Source organism: Chiloscyllium plagiosum, unplaced genomic scaffold (assembly GCF_037043375.1).
Source record: "Chiloscyllium plagiosum isolate Xiang-an unplaced genomic scaffold, Cpla_swu_hap1 HiC_scaffold_19, whole genome shotgun sequence".
Classification (NCBI taxonomy): domain Eukaryota; kingdom Metazoa; phylum Chordata; class Chondrichthyes; order Orectolobiformes; family Hemiscylliidae; genus Chiloscyllium; species Chiloscyllium plagiosum.
In genome coordinates this window covers 53,321,070-53,337,861 of record NW_028270157.1, presented here as the reverse complement: position 1 = coordinate 53,337,861, position 16,792 = coordinate 53,321,070, and the positions used below count along the sequence as shown (strand labels likewise).

General features: G+C 43.6%; 1 protein-coding gene across 2 annotated transcripts in view; it reads left to right on the top strand.

The window, feature by feature from the left end:
- The window catches only part of prr5b (proline rich 5b (renal)), a 127,502-nt gene that overhangs the window by 20,321 nt on the left and 90,389 nt on the right, over positions 1–16,792 (top strand). Inside the window, exon 1 of one of the 2 annotated variants that reach the window (XM_087997387.1) lies at positions 4,123–4,211. The exons of the other annotated variant lie outside the window; for it this stretch is intronic. The gene's annotated coding sequence lies outside the window, so the exon portion shown is untranslated. Of the gene's footprint in view, positions 1–4,122; positions 4,212–16,792 lie in introns of those variants that run through there. 2 annotated transcript variants of the gene reach the window in all.

Sequence of the window (16,792 nt, the reverse complement as noted above, 5' to 3'; positions counted from 1 at the left end):
TCACCGCAGTGGCTGTCTCCTCTCACTGCCTTTCAGCTGTTGTGTGCTGATGATGGAGTCCATATAGGTTTCTAATTGAGCATTGTCCCTGAGACCTCTCCACCAGGACCAGAGGGCTTGTTCGCTGAAGAGAGTGCAGTTCTTCCTGCTCCTCCCTCAATTTTCCTTCAGTCAGACATTGTGGACTGAGAAATGTTAAAAATTAAAAAGGCATCCATCTTCAAATGGCTTATAATTATTATCTATGTGGACAAACTGTGCTCTCTAATCTCATCAACACCTAATATTGACGTCTTGATTTATTATTGTCACATGTGCTGAGATACAGTGAAAAGTGTTGTTTTGCATGCTATACAGGCAGATCATACAATAAAGGGTGTATCAGGGTCGCAGAACAGAATGCAGAATACAATGTCACAGCCACAAGAGGATGCAGAAAATAGGACTAGAAAAGTGCAGGTTAGTCTAGATTTCGTTACCACCGCTTGCATGTTGTGCTGCCAACCATTAATTATCCTACTGCCTTGCTCCTTCTGAGGAACACTGATACACCATGACAGTTGCCCCTACTCAGAGTAAATGGTCACAGATTCACAGAATTTGTATGGTGCAAAAGGAAACTGTTTGGTGCATTGAGTTAAGCTGAGTTCTCTGAATGAGTATTTATGAGATAGTGCCATTCTCCTTCTTTAGCCCCATAAGCCTGAATACTTTTTCCTGTTTATTTGATCCTCATTCTTAAAATGTAGCCCCATGTGGACTAAACACAGGCTCCAAAATCAGTTTTTTCTGTCATACAGGACATTAGATCAAGCTGGTTATCTCATTGAAATGCTTAAGGTAATCTTTTAAAGTCTTTTTTGGTGGAACACGAGGCATTGTTGACTTACCCACTAAATGGAGACCTGCTAAAATGAGCATTTTGGTTATAGCATTCCATGGGTTAAAGGTTGCAGAGAAATAATTAATTCTTACTATTGGTCATTTCCCTCCACTTTACTGCTGTCCTTCAGAGATACCTTTACCTGTCATGAGCTTCCAGAGCAGCTGACGGTTGCTAGGTCTTTTGTTACTCTTCAAAAGAACTATCCTTGAAGTTTGAGTTGTGAATGTCAGCAGCCTGTTTATTTTTAACCATGGAGAAGCTCACAACTGTCCAAAATCAAAATGGCAAAAAGGATCATGAAGCCCATTATCTCTGCAAGCAAAAACATGAACATAGACTCTGAGAATTTTCCATACTTAGACAACTTAGTTAATTTCATAATCTACTGGATAGCCACAAGTGTTGTAATTAATTCTTACTGTACAATGGAGAAATGTGTTAGAATCACACTTTAGAATTTCCTGTTGTTGACCTTTTTCCATTCCGTGGCAAACTGGTCAAATGTATCCTGCTTGTTTGCAACAAACATTGCTTTTCACACCTGTGACATGATCAGAGCAATCTTTGTAACCAATTGAAAAAAGAATTTCTTCATGGTTATTCTGGCCATTGCTCAGGTAAGGGTTGGAGAGGGGTTGTTAATGCAGGCTTTTAAAAAAAAATGGGTCTCAGCATATCTCTATTTGTTCCCTATTCTGATGACACTGTGGTACAAACAATTCAGTAGCTTTCCAACATCAGACGAATTCTAAGCTTCTGGGGAAATTAAGGTGGAAATAGCTGAGGCACTGGCCATATTCTTCCAAACTTCCTTTGATTCAGGGGTGGTGCCAGAGGACTAGGAAATTACAAATGTTAAAAATCTGCCTTGTACAAACAATTTTGAAAGGACAACATCACTATAGAAAGGACGATAGCCTTTAATGGTGGGAAAGCATTTAGAAGCAAAAACACTGCACAAAATGAAGAATCGTTTTGACAAATATGGATTAATTAAGGAAAGCCAGTCTGAATTCGTTAAGGTTAAATTACTTTTGACTAATTAGATTAGAGTTTTTAATGAGGTTGATAAGACTAATGCAGTTGATGTAATGTACATGGACTTGGAAAAGGTTTTTGATTAAGTTGCACATATTGGCTTGTCATAAAATTAGAACACATAGAATAGAAGGGACAGAGGCTTGGGATTGAAGTTGGCTGATTTACAGAAAACAGGAGAGTAGAGGTAAGTGGTTGTTTTCAGACTGGAAGAAGATAAACAGTGGAGTCACCTAGCATCAATAGCAGGATTATGCCTTTCCTTCATCTATATTAATGATCTACCACTTGGGTAGGGCACAACTTCAAAATTTGTGGGTGACACAAGACCTAGAAGTATTGTGAAATGTAAGGTGGATGGTGATCGACTTCAAAAGGACAGACTGGTGGAACAGGTGGAAACGCAGGCAGATGAAATGTATTGCAGAGAAGTGTTGAATGATAGATTTGTGAGAAGAATAATGATGCTGAAAGAGTTAATAATGATGATTGCCTTAGCATCACCCACTTTCATTTTGTCACATATACTTGTGGGTAGAACAGCTCAGGATTTCGAAGGAGTGAGATCCAACATCTGGTTGTCCCCAAAGGCTCTGTAACAATGTCTGGTATGCTGAATCGAAGGGATTGGTAGTAGCTTGCAAATCTGATGTAGAGTGGAGATGCTTCTATGATTCGATGAAGTATGTTTTTGCTGCAAGTTCACACCATTTCCAAACACTACATACGGTGTAAACTGAAGTAGAAGAGAAAGGAAATATGTCATTTAGTTGAAGGCCTATCAATAGCAGACTGTACTGACATTTTTAGAGTTACATGACTTACTGTTTATACTTAACTTGATAATTTCAAAGTTTACACACTTTCTTGATTTGTGGCATATATTTCACGTTGCTAACAGGTAGAAACATTGAATTTTCTGTGTAGTTCAGGAGGTTTGATAAGGCCAGCGTTGTTCCTTGGTAGAGTGGTGATTGGGTTGAGTTCCCAGGAAACTGCGTGTTATTCTCCCAGTCTGGACTTCCACCACTATCTGTTTCTGATGAGACTGCACAACTACAGAAAGTTCCTTTGTTTTGCAACTGTGGGTGTTGAGCTGAATTTAGTCTGCAGATAATTAAGTACAGCCAGGTTTCTCAGCATGATGCTTGAACGTTTAGCCATCTTTAACCTTGAAACATACTAAAGCTTTCTGTAAATGTTACTTTGATGTTCAAAAGAATTTGCTGGCAGGAAAATATACAGTAGTTTGTGTTGAACTGAAAATTTGAAAATGAGCTGAAATCTAAATACATATTAAAAATATTTAATATGAAAACTGCTTGCCAAGAATTGGCAGAAATATGCTGGATGAAATTTGTTAACTATCCCCATGATTGCTCAGATGATAAGTGCACATTTTTACCTAGAAGAGGTGTGGTTAAGTGTGATGTAAAATTATACTGCAGGTCCATGATTATGATTTGTTAAGTTTCATCTGGAACACTCGTTCTAAACTAGGTCAAGTGCTTCTTCAATAAAGAGGGAAGTGGTTTTATTTTGACATGACTGTTAAGACTGTAGAACTTTAAAATTGCGAAACTAATCATTTGATTATTCCCATTCTCTCTCCCTCTCACCTAATCTCTTCATTTTCCAATATAATGTCTTCCATGATAATCTAGATTATTTTATCCAGTCTCTTATGTAAAGATATTAGGGAAGTTGGATGAAAGGCATTTTGACCTTTGCTTTGATAAATTAGAACAAAACACGTAGGATACATTCTTAAAGAACAATATTTATAACCAACTATAATTTTAAATCTCATGAAATTCTTTTTAATATTCTATCCAATTTGTCCAATGCAGCCAGAAATATGTGAACATTGCAACATGCAGGGGGTTCCAGTTCCAGGGGGTTCCTACGTTTGCTAAATATTGCAAAGAATTAGTTATGTTCAATATTGCCTAGGAATGAGTGCAGGGCTTTTTGTAAAGTTTTTAATAGGTCACTCAGAACAGTTCAAGCATTACGAAACAGTCAATATTAGAGTGTGTGGGAGAGAAACATACAGAAGTGGATTCCATGTTAAGCGGTTTTGCTGTTAAGCTGTGCTACTCAGAAGGAAACCGCTGTCTTTGTGACGAGTGCTCAGGGAAGTCCTAGGGGTTGGGAGCTGCAGCCATGTGTTGGAGCTAGCGCTGAGTGAAGAAACCAAAGGGGCAGTATATGATTGGTCAAGTCGGAAGTCTGTAAAACGTGGAGGTGTGTTTGTAAGTGTTGGAGCTCAGTTGCTGGAAACCAGGTAAGCATAATCCCATGAAAACAAGATGATCGACTAGAACATGAGCTGTTGTTAGGAAGTCTGAGTGTGTGTGTGGGGTGGAGTGCGGGGTGGCAGAATGGTGGACAGAATTGCTGCCCAATCTGTAGGATCTGTCTTGCTGAGAGCTCTTTGCTGTTTTTGTTCTCTGAGAGGTACTTGATCACAGTATGTTACCAACGTTTGTATCATGTTATTTCTTGATATTAGATTACAATTTGTGTGTGTGCGTATGCATGTTATAGATTTATCTTCGTGTTGTGAACCCTTCTGCTTGTTCACAACAGTGGACCTTTGTGGCTTTGTTCTCATCGCAAATCCTGAAACTCATACTTTAATGTTTCTGGTCTCCAAGCAGATCTTCACATAAACTTGGAAGTCTGTTTTTAGGATTATGACATGATGCAGTTAATACGCAGGAGTGAAACACTAAGTAATGTTCATGTCAAATGCTAGAAATGGCCCAAGCTACAATATCCATCCATATTAAAACAATGTCAAAATTTCTTCTGGATACTAATTCCCAATGTGCACAAAGTTGGGTTCATTAGTTTTCATTGTTTGGCTGCTATGGGTGCAGGTCAAAACAGTTTGCATTGTGTATGTGTGCAGTCTGCCACAAACCACATTGGATGCCATTTTGATGACAGTGTTAGCACTGTGCAGCTAAACTCTATCACATGTTTGCAGAGAATGCAAATCATGATGTTAGTAAGAGTGCAATGCTGATTAAATGCCAATTCAGTGTTCCTGTTAAAATCATCTTTTAACCCATGTTCAACAATGAGGACAATTTCTATTTGTGCTACTTAAAGGTATAATTAACATTTATAGGACAGTTGTTGTTGACTTTCTTTAGACTGTTGTTACAATTCTCTAAGCGTTTCCTGCTTTCTACATTTTTTTCAAGCTGCAAAAGTCTACAGGATTTAATGTAGTAGGGTCAGAGTTTCTGCTTACTTCTGCAAAAACCAATTGCTGCTGGACAGGATGAATTGTTTGACATTCCCCTTGCAATACTAGAGCATTGAGCCAAGGAGCAGAGGAGCAGCTGCTGGTTGGGTGAGGAGGGGGAGGAGGTGTAGAGTTCTCAGCAGGAGGCCATATCTAACCTCCGATCTTTAGCAAGCATTCTCTATACCTGAACCTCAGTGATGAACACTGTGCGATCTGCTGTAGCCACCACTGCGATCTCTGAGCAGGATAAGGCCACATTAACTATGGTGGTGACTGTGGCCATGAATATTTACTTATATATCTGTCGTCTTCCAGGCTGAAACTGCAGTTAGTTGCAATAGGTTGCTGTTTGCTGTCCACTGTTGTCAAACGGAGGTCCCTGAGGGCATGCTGTATATTTTACTCTCATCTTGCCAGAAACCAGCAGATGGAATGAGCATGTGGCTTTGCTAAGACTGCTGGTTTCCCATGGTGCAGGGTGCCATTGACACAAGTCCCCAGTCAGAATAGGAGCTATGTGAGTCAGTGGGGATCTTTGACTTCCTCATGGATGCCCTGAGAACATCCTTAAAATCTTTCTGCTGTCCTCCTAGAAGTCTACTGTCACAACTGGATTACAATGTAGAGCAGTTACTCCAGGAATCTGCTGTCAGGTATCTGGACAACATGTTCCTGCCCAGTGGAACTGTCTCTGAGAGATTATCTCCTCTGCTGGGCAAGTTGTCCAGGAGTAAATCATTGTTGTTGGATTGCCTTTTGTACCACCAGATTTGGATGATCATGCAAAGGCAAGGATCTTGCTGGTGGGATTCTCCAGTGTATTGAGGTATCTGCCATAGTTCAGTCAGGTTGCCCAATCTTATGGGAGCACAGGTATCAGTGCTGTCTGTTTAACCATGACCTTCGTCTCAGGTTTGAGAGCATGGTACGCAAATACACTTCTTCAGTTGGCCAGACACGAAGCTGACTAATTGAAGGTGATGATGAAACTTCCCATCTCTGCCTTAATCAAGAGGAGGCTCCCAAGATATGGGAAATGGTCCAATAATGCATTACACTTTTGATTAATTAGGTCTTTGGTCATTTTTGTCAAACGAATTGCAGTGTTTCCTAGGAGAGAGTCTAAGCACCTCTTTCCAGGTACTTGATTGATGGACTATAGGTTTGACCAGTCACTATGATTTTACTGTAGGTCCTGATGATTGAAAGTTGAGGGGCAGTGCATTATATAGGATAATGTTCAGGAATTTGTAGTGGTTGCTGCACCATTCAAGCCAACACAAGAAAACACTACTAAATGACATGGACCATCTGTTGATCACATGGTTGATAACTCAGGTCCACAACGCACACACACGTGTGCAAAATGCATACAATGAAAACCGTAGTGCTGGATAAAATGTGATTGACAAGACCGTTGGTGTGTTGAAATGACACCTGTGCTGCTGGGACTACTCTGGTCAATTCTTAAAGTATTTGGCAGGAATTGTTGCATAATGCACAACCTGACCACTGTGAGTGACTGACTTTGTCACAACCTGTACAACAAGCAACTGAGAAGGAGAAGGAAGGAGATCAGGAGCCCATTAATTTCAGTATGTGACACTAGCACCATGTTAAATGAAACAATTCAGAATGGATTTAGCAGCACAAAACCGGGCACTAGACCAGATGATGTGCTATGGGCCATCAACAAGAATCAAATTAATTTCAGCCACAAACTGCAGCCACAATCCCTTTTTCTGCCATTATCATCCAATCAGGGGACCAGCCCTGGTTCACTAAAGAGTGTAGGAGAGCGTACCAGGAACATTGTCCCAGGCATAGCTAAAATGAAGATGCTAACCTGATGAAGCTACAATCCAAGACCTGTTGAATGCTCCACAGTGGAAGTAATATGTTACAGAAAAACTAAGGGATCAAAGATCTCCCCTTCTGCCATATCCAGCCGTGTATAGTTGTGGACGATTAAACAGCTAATCAGATGAGAAGGTGCCACAAACATTGTCATCCTCAACAATGCTACAGCCTATCACATGAGTGCAAATGACCAATCTGAAGCATTTCCAGACGCCTTACCCCAGGAGTGCCAAGTGGCTGATTCATCTTTGCTAACAGCTGTGGCCCTCAGAAATTGTTACCAATTCAATTCATTTTGTGTCATAATAAGTTTAGCAAACTGAGTAAGCACAGTCTAGGCCCCTGTCAACATTCAGCTGTACCGCTGAAGACTCATGTACTCTACAATAAGTCACACCTCCAGTCAGGGTGTTCCAGGACAGCTGTTTCACTATCCTGTAACCAGCAAAGTAGAAAATTGTTCTCATATGTCCTGTCCATAACGTGCCAAACAAGTTCAGTCTAGTCAATTACTGCTCCATCTGTCTTGCAAATGACCAGCAACATGATAGACAGCACCGTAGGTAGTGATATCAAGGAGCTTTCACTCAGAAATAACCAGGTTCCCAGTTTGTCTTTCTCCAAAACACTCAGCTCCAGTTCTCATTACTACCTTGATTCAAATATTGTAAAGTTCAAGCTTGGGTTGATATGTAGCAACTAAACTTCATGCCACATGTATGCCAAGAAGTGGTAATGCGCAACAAGATGAAATCTAACCATTTCTCTTTGACATCCAATGGCATTACCATTGTTAAATCCCTGAGCATCAATATCCTGGAATTAATACACTGACCAGAAACTTAATGAGACCAGCTATTTAAATAATTGAGCTACAAGAACAGGACAGAAGCTGGATACTCACAAACAAGAGACTCACATTCTGATGCACCAATGTCAAGGCACAAGTCAGGAATATGATGGAATACTTTCATTCCCTTTGGATCTGTGCAGCTCCAATAACACTCAAGAAACTGAACAGTATCCAGGTCAAAATGGCCTGCTTTCTCAGCACCCAACTTTTGTCATCAATTTCAGCTGAACTGCTAACCAGGCATCAGCATTGACTTATCAGTATTGGCCAGTTAATCTCCATGGGGTCAGGACATGCATGTGCATCTGTACCCCTCGTGTTAGTTCCTGCTGAATCCAGTTGTGCTGTACCTCCTTCTGAAAGAAAAAGCAAAGTATTTAACAGCAATTTGGACACATTGGGGGACAATGAATGGGAAGAGTTCAGGAGGGACAGTTGAAGGCAGGAAGTCTGGTGGTGAGGCCTCCAACCACAGATAACCTTCATGGAAAGATTGATTATAAAATGTGTAGTATAGTCAGAATAGACTGTAGATTTACAGAATGTGCTTCTTTAGGCCTTTATAAACCTAACAAACACAGCAGTAATTCTGCAAGCTCTAACAAGTTGACATTTTGGGTGAACTGAAGAAGCTGCATGTTGAAACTATTACAATCCCTATTCCACACAGCAAGGTGTCAAGGCATGGAGTGCAATGCCTAGAAATGTGGTGAAGACAGGTTCAATTGAGACATTCAAGAGGGTATTAGAGTTTTGTTTTTGGAAAGCAGTTGTGTGCAGGATTTTTGGGTAAAGCCAGGAGATTGGCACTAGATACTGGAGCTGGACGAGATAATAGAGTCAGTGCAGGAGCAATGGGCTGAATGGTCTCCTTCTAAAAGCTAATCATTTTGTGAATGCAGTGTGAACATCATTGAACTGTATTGTAACCATTAGAGATGTTAGCATGTGTTATCCGAAAGGTGCAACAGGGATATGCCTAATAATCATAGCAGTAAGGAAGCTTGTAAAACTGCTTATTTTACACAATTTAGAAAGCTCTTCTCAGTTAGGTTATAACAGAGAAGCGTAGTATTAAAAGTAAGTTGTCTTTGATTTAGGATTGAATTCGTTCAGAGTGCACAACATTAAGATTGAGTAACTTCCAAAGTAAAAAAAAATTGCATTTTATGTAAGCAGTAATTTTTGAAAAGAAGGATTGGGGGAAAAGCGATTGCAATGAGCAGGCTTGTGATTTTTAATGTAGATGCTGTTTTGCATGTTTAGCAGTGACAAAGGACCCACCTAAGAGCCTTTCAAAATTGGCACTGCCACTTTAATGATGTGATTCCTCAAGTCTTCATTCAAGTTGGGTGTTGGCTGCAAAATCAACTTTCGATGTTTTTATACACTGTCATGCTCATAATCACAAGAAGGCGGTACATTTGCAAATGTACAAGGCTTGTGAAATGGAAGCTGTCTTATTTAGTTGACAATAGACAGAAGTAATTGGCCTTTGAAATTTGGTAAAGTTTTATTTTACAGAACATACCAGGCAGCTTGGTTTAATGGTATTTTATTTTATTGTAATGCATTTTCAAGCAGAATATTCATTGATAAACACTGGGTAGTGAAGAAAGTAAGTGAGGTAGGTGTGCAAATAACTCTGGAGATTGGTTTGAGTCCATGGTTATGAATGGCAGGATGATCTGCTGAAATTGCCTGCTGACTCACTGTCTGGTACATTTTGGCTGGTCAGTATTGCTTCATGAATTGTTGTTTTAGAGTGACTGAAGTATGTGTCTTGATGCAAGACTTAAGCAGGAAATTCTGCAGTTAACCAAGAACAAGGTACAGCTTTTAGAATCTGATTCAACCATTTAATGAGTCATGGATTTATTATATCTCCTCTTCTGTGAAGCTGGAGGATCACCTTGTAACTGGTATTGGAGATTTTTTTTTCAATTACCTTGAGGACTAGGGAGAAAATTGTATAGCTTTTATATTTGTGGATCCTTTGAATATAGAGATGCAGTAAGAGAAGTAGAACTCATTACATAAGTCTTTTGAAGGACGATTTTCTTTCATTTTGTATTTTATCCAGTTCGTAACAATCTTTGTGTTGGGAAATAGGTGTGCAAAATAAACTAAATCGAGAATTATTATTAAAAGTTTATTATCCAAAATAATTGTAAGTGCTATTGCCAATGTGTATTCCTTCCAGAACAAAAATGCTGGTAAAATAGGTCAGGCAGCTCCTGTGGAGAGAAGCAGGAATAAAGTTAACATTTCTGAAGTTGATAGCAACAGTTTTTTTTGTACAGTTAGATCTGAACTGTTAGATCTAACAGAGTTAAATCTATCTTTTTCCACAGTCATGTCTTGACCTGTGTTATTTTGTTTTTATTTCAGATTTCCAACATCTGCAGCATTTTATTTTTTAATACCTTTTGTAAAGAGTAGCAAACAACAATTTCAGCCAAATATCAATAAACTCCACCACAGTTGTGAGATGAATGGAGAACTGTCTACTTTGATTCTAGTGTGCACGTTTCTCATGCTGGAGGGAAGGACATATTTCTGGTCCTCAGCATGTCTGATTTTAAACAGAAAGCAACATGAGACTAAGGTAGAATCTTGCCCACCCCCTAAACAACATGGGCGTTGGTGAAGAAATTGTGAAAATTAGGTCAGATCCACTGTAATGAGACTCTCGACGTTGAAAGCATTAAGTCCCATTCTTCAACCAAGTGTTGAATGGCAAGAGAAGAATCTCACCAGTGAGAGGCTTGTTTACATTGATTGGCATGGACTAATTATCTGCACATCTTACCATATTAAGGTGCTTTAAACCATTCTCCCACCGCACTGGATAGAAACTGGATGGGGGTGTTTCCCAACGTGAAAGTCAGAGTGGGGGCCTGGTGTCTCTAGTTTCCCCCCCCCCTTGCTTATCCTCCATCTGGGCCAGCCATCTCCAACACATGGCATATACCAGCCTTACCACTCCCACATGGCACGTCTCTGACCCACTGACAGCACCCTCCTCCACTCCAACGCTATACTTTAGAGTGCACTGGCACCTTTCATTGAAATGCTGCTGCCAGGACACTTTGTACATAGGGAAAGGCACTCATCTCTAGGATTCGGCCTTGATGAATTTCATGGCTTCTTGTTGCTGTATTAGCACACACACATAAAATCTCTACCTTGTCATGCTCTTGCCCTTTTAGTGCTATACCCCATCAGTCAGAATTTAAAGGCTCCTCGTACTTTAGTCTTACAATGTTTCTTTTAGCACAGACACGCAGCTTTTATCTACCCACCTCCATAACCAGCACTCCTCAAACATTCCAGAAGATTCCCCCGGCCTCTGGAACTGCTCGGATGCCTTTAGCAATGCGAGTAGTGCAGCTACAATCCCCATGGTGATCGATGACGTCACTTCCACCCCCACCATGGCCGCTTCCACAGCCACTTCCACTCCTCACAATTCATCATGCACCACATGTGACATCACTTCCGCCCCTCACATCATCGCAGATGTTATATGCTCAGTGACTTCCTCCCCCCCACTGCTGTGTTCGCCACCACTTCCGCCTCCACCAACACCACTCATCTGCATTCTGCTGACACGTCCCCCCACAGATCCCACTGTCACCACCCCTGCCCTCCAGAGCCCTGAGGGGAACACCACCCAAGCTCATGACTCCACCCCCATTCCCCCAACACCACTCCCACTCCAGTTACAGGCTCCGCCCCCACTCCCAGCTCCACACCCAGACCAGGTCCCAGCTCCCAGCCCTGCCGGGTTTTCACCATCTCTCCGGACCTCCCCCTCACTGAGGACGAATGATCAGTCCTCAGCAAAGGACTCACCTTCATCCCCCTCCATCCACGCATCAATGGATTTAATACACGGCGTGACGTCAAACACTTCTTCCGCCGCCTCCGCGCTTACTTTCACAATCAGGACTCCCGCCCACCTTCCGAGGACCCCTTTGCCCACCTCCAACACACTTCATCCACTTGGACATCCCGCGCTGGCCTATTACCTGCCCTCGACCTCTTCATTTCCAACTGCTGCCGGGACATTAACCGCCTCAACCTGTCTACCCCCCTCCCCCACTTCAACCTCTCCCCCTCACAACGGGCAGCCCTCCAATCCCTCTGCTCCAATCCCGACCTCACCATCAAGCCAGTGGATAAAGGGGGTGCAGTGGTAGTCTGGCGCACTGACCTCTATACCGTTGAAGCCAGAAGCCAACTCGAAGACACCTCCTCCTACCGCCCCCTCGACCATGACCCCACCCCTCATCACCAAACCATCATCTCCCAGACCATACAGAAACTCATCACCTCAGGAGATCTCCCACCCACAGCTTCCAACCTCATAGTCCAGGAACTCCGCACCGCCCGATTCTACCTCCTTCCCAAGATCCACAAGCCTGACCACAATGGCCGACCCATTGTCTCAGCATGCTCCTGCCCCACCGAACTCATCTCCACCTACTTCGACACTGTCCTATCCCCCCCTAATCCAGGAACTCCCCACATACGTTCGAGATACCATCCATGCCCTCCACCTCCTCCAAGACTTCCGTTTCCCCGACCCCCAGTGCCTCATCTTCACCATGGATATCCAATCCCTCTACACCTCCATCCGCCATGACCAGGGCCTCCAAGCCCTCCGTTTCTTCCTCTCCCGATGTCCCCAACAGTACCCTTCCACCGACACTCTCATTCGTTTGGCTGAACTGGTCCTCACCCTCCACAATTTCTCCTTCGAATCCTCCCACTTCCTCCAGACCAAAGGAGTAGCCATGGGCACCTGTATGGACCCCAGCTATGCCTGTCTCTTTGTTGGCTACACAGAACAGTCCATCTTCCTCAGTTACACTGGCACCACTCCCCACATCTTCCTCCGCTACATTGATGACTGCATTGGCGCCACCTCGTGCTCCCGTGAGGAGATTGAGCAATTCATTAACTTCACCAACACATTCCACCCTGACCTTAAATTTACCTGGACCATCTCTGACACCTCCCTCCCCTTCCTGGACCTCTCCATCTCCATAAATGATGACCGACTTGACAGTGACATTTTTTACAAACCCACCGACTCCCACAGCTACCTGGATTACACCTCTTCCCACCCTACCTCTTGCAAAAATTCCATCCCATATTCCCAATTCCTCCATCTCCACTGTATCTGCTCCAGTTTGGAACTGGATGACCAGTTCCAAAACAGAACACACCAGATGGCCTCCTTCTTTAGAGACCGCAATTTCCCTTCCCACATGGTTAAAGATGCCCTCCAACGCATCTTGTCCACATCCCGCACCTCCGTCCTCAGACCCCACCCCTCCAACCGTAACAAGGACAGAACCCCCCTGGTGCTCACCCTCCAATCTACCACCTTTGCATAAACCAAATCATCCGCTGACATTTCCGCCACCTCCAAACGGACCCCACCACCAGGAATATATTTCCCTCCCCAACCCTTTCCGCCTTCCGCAAAGACCGTTCCCTCCGTGACTACCTGGTCAGGTCCACGCCCCCCAACAACTCACCCTTCCGTCCTGGCACCTTCCCCTGCCACCACAGGAATTGCAAAACCTGCGCCCACACCTCCTCCCTCATCTCCATCCAAGGCCCCAAAGGAGCCTTCCACATCCATCAAAGTTTTACCTGCACATCCACCAATATCACTTATTGTATCTGTTGCTCCCGATGCAGTCTCCTCTACATTGGGGAGACTGGACACCTCCTAGCAGAGCGCTTTAGGGAACATCTCTGGAACATACACACCAATCAACTCCACCGCCCTGTGGCCCAACATTTCAACTCCCCCTCCCACTCAGCCAAGGACATGCAGGTCCTGAGCCTCCATCACCGCCACTCCCTCACCACCCGACACCTGGAGGAAGAATGCCTCATCTTCCACCTCGGAACACTTCAACCCCATGGCATCAATGTGGACTTCACCAGTTTCCTCATTTCCCCTTCCCCCACCTCACCCCAGTTCCAAACTTCCAGCTCAGCACTGTCCCCATGACTTGTCCTACCTTCCTATCTTCCTTTTCACCTATCCACCCCATCCTCCTCCCTGACCTATCACCTTCATCCCCATCCCCATTCACCCATTGTACTCTTTGCTACCTTCCCCTACCCTCCTCTCTGACCTATCACCTTCATCCCCACCCCCATTCACCTGTTGTACTCTATGCTACTTTCTCCCCACCCCCACCCCCACCCTCCTCTCACTTATCTCTCCACTCTGCAGGCAGACCTGCCTCTATTCCTGATGAAGGGTTTTTGCCTGAAACGTCGATTTCCCAGCTCCTCGGATGCTGCCTGAACTGCTGTGCTTTTCCAGCACCACTCTAATCCAGCTTCTCAAGGTTGTCAGTGGTGATCCATCAGGGGTGGGGTGAGAAATGTTACTTTCCTCTTCGCAGAGGTCAGGTCCTGGCTCCAATCATGTCGAATACATTATTTACATCAGGAATCAATCCTACTCCTGGCTGTGGCACTCAAGTCTGGAGTGATTTACCTTAGATGCCAAAGTGCCAGTCACCTCCCAACTTCCCATTGCCTCTATGTAGTGCCAGGAGCCGCTCACTTCACACCTGGGACCTATTGAAGTGTTAAGGATTTGTACCCCGTTGTCATCTTTGTCCCCTATTCTGCTCGTTGCAGTTAGAATGGCATTTGCTCACAGAGCTGATGATAAACAGTGACCATATATTGATAGCTGTGAGGACATACACGTGTCACAAATGTGTCCAAGGAAAGTGGTCTTCCTTTCCCTCTTGCTAGATGTCAGCCTACTCTGTGTTGCAGACCATCAGACAAGCTCGGGAGTGTTTGTATCTAGAGGGCTCAGACATACTGAGTGTGTCCTGCCCAGAGATATGTGCATCCTTCTGGCCTTGAACTTGCACAGAGCTAGAGGTGCGGGGTGGGGGGGGGGGGGGGGGGTGGTGAGCAGGCAGGGTAGAGATGGAAGGTTTGGCCATGCTGGAGTGTCCTGAAGGGAGATTTCTGGAGGAGAGTGCCTGTATGTGACCTTCCAGCATTGCTGCACGTTCCTCTGTACTGTGAAGGCAGCACTGAGCCAGGTAGGTCGTGCCTGGTGGGGTGGTCTCCTCTGTCTCCTGAGGGAAGAGAAGGGTCCTCCTCTGCACAGCCTCATCCACAAGGACCTCCTGGTCCCGTTCAGCAAAGTGAATGCTAATTTTCCTCCCTCTACCCAGCCCAGGTCAATTCACATAAACTGCACAGTTCCATACTGACAGCACTTGACCTGTATTTTAAAGATGGCACCAATGCTGAGAATCTCAGGACATCCTGGCAATAGTGAGGACTTCACTCTGCTGAGAGGGCAGAAACAGTGAGTGGGGAGCCATTGGGCTGCAGTGTATAGCCAATGCGGGGAGTTTCAGAATACAGTGTGAGCAATCTCAGTATGCCCTGTGGAGAGAAACCCTCTGTAAAACGCACCAGAATTGTCATTTTAATTTCTGCTAAAATTCAGTCCAATCATTTTCGAGTCAAGTGCAGGGCTGAATTATTAAGCTCTAAAAAAATTATTTGGGCATCTATAAGTTTGAAAATTCCTGCTTTTTTTCTCTGAAGCTTCTTGTAGTGATCGGTGCTGGGTCCATTACTTTTTGTCATATAGATGATTTGGATGTGAACATAGGAGGTATAGTTAGTTAGTTTGCAGATGACACCAAAATTGGAGGTGTAGTGGAAGCGAAGAAGGTTACCTCAGTTTATAATGGTTTACAATGGGCTGAGGAGTGGCAAATGGAATGTAATTCAGATAAATGTGAGGTGCTGCATTTTGGGAAAGCAAATCTTAGCAGGATTTGTACACTTAATGGTAATGTTAAGGTCCTAGGGAGTGTTGCTGAACAAAGGGACCTTGGAGTGCAGGTTCATAACTTCTTGAACGTAGAGTCGTAGGTAAATAGGATAGTGAAGAAGGCATTTGGTATGCTTTCCTTTATTGGTCAGAGTATTGAGTACAGGGTTTGGGAGGTCATGTTGCGGCTATAGAGGACATTGGTTAGGCCACTTTTGGAATATTGCATGCAGTTCTGGTCTCCTTCCTATCGGAAGGATGTTGTGAAACTTGAAAGGGTTCAGAAAAGATTTACAAGGATGTTGCCAGGGTTAGAGGATTTGAGCTACAGGGAGAGGCTGAATATTCTAGGGGTGTTCTCCCTGGAGCTCCGGAGGCGGAGGAGGTGACCTTATAGAGGTTTACAAAATTATGAGGGGCATGGATAGGATAAATAGACAAAGTCTTTTCCCTGGGGGTCGGGGAGTCCAGAACTAGAGGACATAGGTTTAGGGTGAAAGGGGAAAGATATAAAAGAGACCTAAGGGGCCCCTTTTTCACACAGAGAATGGCACGTGTGTGGAATGAGCTGCCAGAGGATGTGGTGGAGGCTGGTACAATTGCAACATTTAAAAGGCATCTGGATGTGTATATGAAAAGGAAGGGTTTGGAGGGATATGGGCCGGGTGCTGGCAGGTGGGACTAGATTGGGTTGGGATATCTGGTTGGCATGGATAAGTTGGACCGAAGGATTTGTTTCCATGCTATACAACTCTATGACTCTGTGACTATGTGAATCTGATTTTACTGGAATCACACACCCTCAGTCATGAGGCTGGATTGTTGTTTTGTATCAGACCTTAATGGCTGATAACAACAAGTAGTGTGAAATACTTATTGGACTTTGATAGAATGGAAACCCTTCCAAATTGTAAACCTGGAAAGTTTGTTTTATATTAAAAAAAAGTACAGTGATGAGGATTGGTAGAAACCATACTGCTATTGTTATGAACTTAGTGGAGCCTGAATCTGACAACCCAGGTATTCACTGCAAAAATTAAG